We start from the raw sequence: 5474 nt of genomic DNA on the forward strand, positions 1-5474 counted from the left end.
CCCTGCGCTCGGTCCCTGCGAGACGCGCGTTGTCCGGCCAGACCATCTCTGAACGCTTGGCCCTTGCTCGTGCCAGCAGTGTGACTGCCTTCCTGGTTTACAATGGCTTTAAATAATAATCTGCTAATAAACTTGGAAGAAGCGGTGACGTTATTCTTAGCTAAACGCCATTAAAATGCTCCTCTACTATTTCTCAATAGAGGTGAAAAGCATTTTAGCTTCCTGGAAATGGCCGAAACAGGCGACGTGTAGATCAAAGTACGGTGTAGATCTGTTCTTGGTTTTGCAGGGGTTTTTTGAACTGTAATGAAAACGTTTCTGCAGCTTGCATCATAATGAGTTAAGTCAGCACGTAAAGTGATAAAAGCAGATTTAAACAGCATCGGCTAATAACTTTCCTGGGATTTAAAATATATGTTTAAATAGATATTTGGATATTAGTAATATCTGCATTTAAACCTTAACGTTGGTCTATTTAACCCTGAAGCAAACTAGCTCTGCCTAATAAAGGCTTTGAAACGATTCAGCTAGACCATAATACTGTGGGAGCTTAGGCAGCTTTGTCTGTACTTGCACATCTCTGCGCATTTTTCCAGGACTATGATCTTTGTCTGCAATTAATCATTGTTCAGGACGGCCGTTCCCGATGGTAGAATCCATGAACTGCTCCAGCTGGGAGAGGTCCTAAAGCGTGTGCCTGGCACCGCGTACGTGCAAACCAGGGCCAGAAATTGCTGGGGCAGCAGGCGTTGTACAGCGAGCCCGCCGTGCGGACCCAGTGAATTGTGTGGGTCCTCAGCACTTCTGGAAATGTTTTTGTAAGTCTGAGCTGAAAATTTATTTCCGTTTTTAGAGTTTCTAAATGACTATAACGTTCAATGTAGTTTAAAAGTCACCAAGGCAGTTGAGACCGGTTGCACTCTCAGAGTGGGTGGTTTCATGGCTGAACCTCGTATCTGAAAAGCTAAATGTTCTGGTACAGCGTGTTTAAATCCCAGAAAGGTCAAACCAGACTTTCATACTTGAGTTAGATTGACCCTGGTTTACTGCGTGAGACTCTTTAGAGAAAGAAAGAGATCTTTCAGGGGAAAGGGAGAAAAAAAAAAAGATTTTTTTTCTCTGAACAGCTTGTGGTGACTCTATGCACATTCTTGAAGCAAAGGGGTTTGTTCTTGCCCACAGCGTCCCTCCCCTGCATTGTTGAGTGGAAAACTCTTATGCTAATTATTTCACTGTCTGTTATCAATAAGAAGTGATTTAATTTCTTTGGCAAAGTGTTGCAACAAGAGCAAATTAGATTGAGAGGCAAAGTGAAATAAAAAATATGCAGCTGTTCTGCCAAACAATGATCGTGACTGTTTACAACATTTTGTTTTAGACTGGCTTGTACACAGAATCCTTTATATTGAAGATTTTCATGTTACAATCCACTGCTTGTGCAAGGAAACTAGATTAATAGATTATAAAGGACAAAAGAGACCTAGGTTCATCTGGTTCGACTTCCTGCATAATGGAGGTCATAAGATTTTTGTGAATTTGTTGCTTTTTCTCATTTGAAAGAATTTAACTGCAGCATACCTGCATCTTAGAAAAACATCAGATTTTCATTTTAAAACGGGCTGTGAGAGAGAGTAAAATAAGAGTTAGTAAATTGTTTCCATCAAAATCTACCGGACAGACTAGAAATCAAAGTACCTTTTTAAACTTGCCTAGTTTCTGCTTTCAGTTTCTGGATGTTGCTGTGTCTCAGTCTGCTTGACGGAGGAATGCTCCATTACCAGATTTCTGTCCCCGTGTAGCTGTGTACAGGCTGATCAACTGAACATTTAACACTCCCATTGCAGACTTGCAGAGCTCCCCCTTGGGTCCATCTTTACTAATCCTGTAATCGTTCCTGTCGCGGTTCCCTGTGAACACTCCAGTTTTTCACCATTTTGATCTGGGGGGGGACACAGAGCAATCAGCGGTGATTGTACCCGCGCCAACAGCCCTCCTGGCTGAGATGTATCTGTTAGGCATCCAGGGATTACACCAGCCCATGTTCAGCTGGTGTGCCAGCACAGCTCCTCTCAGATCTTCTCCTCCTTGGGATGGCACCTCCGTCCCATTGGTTTGTGCTCTTTGTTCTTTATCTATGGCTTTACACTTGGCCCTCTTGAAAAGGCCAAGTCCTTAGACAGCATTGTTGCTTGCAATGAGCTTTTTTTTTTAATACCCCCTCCTGCTACTGTTGAGTGTCACCTACAAACTTGATTGGTAATGATTTGGTATTTTTTTCCAGATAAACAACTGCTTCTGTCTCCACTGTAGGAGTTTCCTGGTTCTGGGTGTGTGTACACCTCAGCTGTGTCAATACTGTGTCAGGAGGAGATCTGGATGTACACCATCCTCTTGCCACACCCCAGTTTAATGAGAAGAAAGCCCAGCTTAGGAGCTGGAAGGGAGCCAGGAGGCGCACTGCAACATTTGCCTGCCTTGGTGTCTATAACGTAGCCATTAAATAATGTAGGGCCCAAACAGGTAGTTGCAGGACCCATAAAAGAAAGATGACAGCTGTAGGACACAGTGGTTACAACTGCATTTTGAGACCTTCCTGTTAGATGGATTCTAATCCATTTGATAATGCCTTCTTGCTCTTACATTCTCCTACTCATAATCATGTAAATGTTTCATAGGGGTTGAAGTTTGGCACGTCAGCCCTCTTGCAGAAATCTCCTACTAGTGCTATTACCATTTACCACCAAACCTTGCAATTTCTTAAAACAGTTTCTCTCTCAGCAGCTAAGCTCATGAAGTTTTGTCTCCCATGGATTTGTGTCTATAAATGCCCCCTGACAAATCTTCCAGCTCTTTCCCAGTCTTGCTTGCCCTGTCTGGCTGAGCAAGGGGTGATGTGCTGGCTGGGAGCTCCACAGGGGCCAACCAGGCAGCGGTACTGCCCCTTGGTACAGGCAAGGGCTGAGTTCTGCCTGCCTTTCCCTGAGACCAAGGTGGTGCCTCTACTACATACTCTACTCAGCTGTTCATTCAAGACCTAAACACGTTTGGGACGACTTCCCCACTGCCAAATTTGATTGAGATTGGAGGAAGGAGAGGAAAAATGACATAGAACAACACAGTCACATTAGACTGTTTTATTTTTAGGAAACCAGGCTAAGAATATCAAAGGAATATTGAGTAGGAATATGGACAGGGTATTTGCCTGTTCAGTTGTTTTGCCGTGAAATTTTTCATTTCTTCCTAAGAACAGCAGTTGATCTGTCTAGGGAATTTCTCAGCCAAAATAAGCAATCTTCTGACAGATTTCACCTGTGTCCCGACATGCTCTGAGGATGCAGGGGATGTAAGCATTGAACAATGACAGGGAATCACTAGTCTGCTGTGTTATTTGGCTGCCTGGGTGCAAAGAAATGTATGGTGATACCCAATAGTGGAACAAACGTTTATTTTGTTTAAGATCCATACAACTTTTGATGGACATGTTGGATATTTGCCAGGGCTAGGTTTTTTGGTTTCTTTTTAAACTGTATCTGTTCATTTTATTTCTGCCACCTCTGTAAGACAGGTAGTGCTTTCAGAGATCTAATCATTCTTGAGCTATAAAGGAATAAAGAAGCTGTTTCAACACCTGACTTGCAGAATGTTTTGTGTTGCTTCTTGCCTATTGAAATGCAGCTGCTATTGAAATGCTATGATCCCATCAGAATGTACAACCAGTTATTTTTTAGAATACTTTCAAGCTTACAAAAATCTTTAAATAAATCAAGAAGGTTGGCAATTCTAATCAACATTCTAAAGCCATCAAATTACTAAATATTTCAGTTCAGTGCTTCATGGCCTAAACAGTACAGTCTTACAAAAAAAAGAATGGAAAGAATGTACCATTTAAAGAATTTGGGCACTCACAGAACTTGCATCAAAAGGAAATGAAGATACAGATAAGTAATCTAAAAGGATATTGATGCATTAAAATACTTGTGTATCTGGACACCTATCATTAAACAGTCTAGATGCGATGGTAGCTGGAGACCTGTGAGCCTTTTTAACAAATGCAGCGCATACAGGGAACATTCTGATTATAAGTGATGGAGTATAAAATGTTGCAGCCAGAAAAGTGATGACAAAGATCAAACGGAATGAGTGTAGCTTACAAATCGGAGCAGTTTCTTCTAACTGGTGTGATGCAAACAACGTACGACACAAGATCAAGACAGTTTTGCCCTTGACATTGTCGCCATTGCTCTCAAATCTGCAGTTAAGGATCCCCATCTTGATTTATTTTTGACAGGACAGTTGGGAGTGCCCCAGCTGGTCCACTAAGCCACGGTTTTCAGCCAAGTGGGCCAGAACGCGCAGAATTAGCGAATGCTGTGCCATCCATTGCCTTTCTACGCTGCTGCATAACAGCAGCTCCCAGTTGCTAAGCAGCTGCAGAGCCATCTTTGCCTTCGCTACCAATCAGCTGTACTACGGGAGCAACATGAGTTCCCCTTGATCGGTGGAGAGGAGCCGGCAGCATGAAAACGGGAGCAGTGGCCATAGCAAAATTGTTCCTTTTCTGGCTGGCTGATGGGCCCCCTAGCAAAAATGCTGGAGTGAAGCAAAGGGACGCTTGATGGCCCAGAAGGTGGGGGGTGGCAGGGAGGGGAGAGGGAGAGCCAGCATATGTGCACAGTGGAGGTTACAAAGACAGCAGATCTTAGCAGAGCAGGGGGCATGCACCGAGGAGAAAGAAATGGGAGAGAGGCCAAATGCACAGTTCGGAATAAAAAAAAAAAACAGGAGGAGAGTGCGGCATATGGAGAGGAGAAATAAAGCAGAACTTGCACAGCCTGCGAATAATTGAATAGAAAATACAGGAGGAGAGGGAAGGAGCTTGATTCATTACTGCCCTTCACCTTGTGGAGACAGCTACGCCCGGGAAGAGGAGGTGTGGAATACAACAGCATCTTTCATGTTTCGCAGTGAACTGTAGGTTTTACATTTCAACCCCCGCCGTTTGTGGTTTTCTCACTGCATAGCCCCTGCCCTTTGTTTAGACTTGATTCCTGCAGGCTCTGTTCTTATCTTTGCCTAGTTTCTAATTTATTTTCGTACTTGCTTTAGCTTTTTTTGTTTTTTTCAAGGTAAGTCTTAAATTAAAATACCTTTTCCAGACACTTTAATTGTTTTAACCTTCAGGAGGGCAGGCCATTGCTAATTCCTAACTGAAGTTAGTTTCCACTAAATCTGCAAAGCCATCACTGCTTTTCTCCCCCTCTCTCTTCTGGGAGCTGCTGATGGAGAACAGGGTTCCCTTTACTTCCCAACACCTTCCCCTGCACGTTGTCTTTCCTTTTCCCCATGCAATGTCTGCCAGCAGTGTGCAGGAAGTGGTTCCTGTGGCCGTAAATTATCATAAATGCCTGGCGTGTTGCATAAGAGGGGGTAGAAAAGCAGCACGAACATCTGCGGGGGGGGGGGTTGTGGGCAAA

The 5474-nt window shown here is 43.5% G+C and overlaps 1 long non-coding RNA gene across 2 annotated transcripts in view; it reads left to right on the forward strand.

Moving 5' to 3' along the window:
- Nucleotides 1-3620, forward strand: part of LOC103902789 — a 7304-nt gene extending 3684 nt beyond the window's left edge. The window contains exon 3 of one of the 2 annotated variants that reach the window (XR_657806.2): nucleotides 597-3620. This is a non-coding gene — a long non-coding RNA (uncharacterized LOC103902789). The remainder of the gene's footprint in view (nucleotides 1-596) is intronic. The other variant, XR_657807.2, reaches the window with a different exon arrangement.
- Nucleotides 3621-5474: the final 1854 nt, after the last annotated feature.

This window comes from Aptenodytes forsteri, unplaced genomic scaffold, assembly GCF_000699145.1.
Source record: "Aptenodytes forsteri isolate BGI_AS27 unplaced genomic scaffold, ASM69914v1 Scaffold118, whole genome shotgun sequence".
Taxonomy (NCBI): domain Eukaryota; kingdom Metazoa; phylum Chordata; class Aves; order Sphenisciformes; family Spheniscidae; genus Aptenodytes; species Aptenodytes forsteri.